The sequence below is a fragment of the Penaeus monodon genome, chromosome 24, assembly GCF_015228065.2.
Source record: "Penaeus monodon isolate SGIC_2016 chromosome 24, NSTDA_Pmon_1, whole genome shotgun sequence".
Lineage (NCBI taxonomy): Eukaryota > Metazoa > Arthropoda > Malacostraca > Decapoda > Penaeidae > Penaeus > Penaeus monodon.
The window spans coordinates 30589135-30589640 of record NC_051409.1 but is presented as its reverse complement, the minus strand read 5'-3'; positions in this window follow the sequence as shown (position 1 = coordinate 30589640).

Sequence of the window (506 nt, the reverse complement as noted above, 5' to 3'; positions counted from 1 at the left end):
ATCGATAAATAAATATATAAATTAATATATAAATAAATAAAATCAAGGAGATAAGGAAGAGGAAGAAAGGGAGAAAGCGAAAGGAAAGATACAGAATAAAAGGAGGAAGAGGGAATTCAAGTAAAAGAGAATAAGAACGACCAAAATAAAGAAAAGGACAATAAAAAAGGAAGTAGAGTGAAAAGTAAAGATAATAAAATATGCCAAAAGACAGAAATGAAGACAGGAAATGTAAAAGAAAAGAAAAGAAAAGAAAAAAAACGAGAAAAGAGAGGAATAAAGAGAAACAGATAAAAAAGAAGAGAGAAGAGAAGAGAGAAGAAAGGAAATAAAACAAAAGAGAGAACAAACATCACCGAAGAATAACATAATGAAAATTACAATCTTCTTAAAGGAATCCAAAGGGAACAAGAAAGAGAGAGAAAGAAATATAAGAAAGGAAGCGAAGAGAAGAGAAAATAAAAGAGAAAGCGACTGTTAAGGAAGATGGTAGTGATAAACAGTCA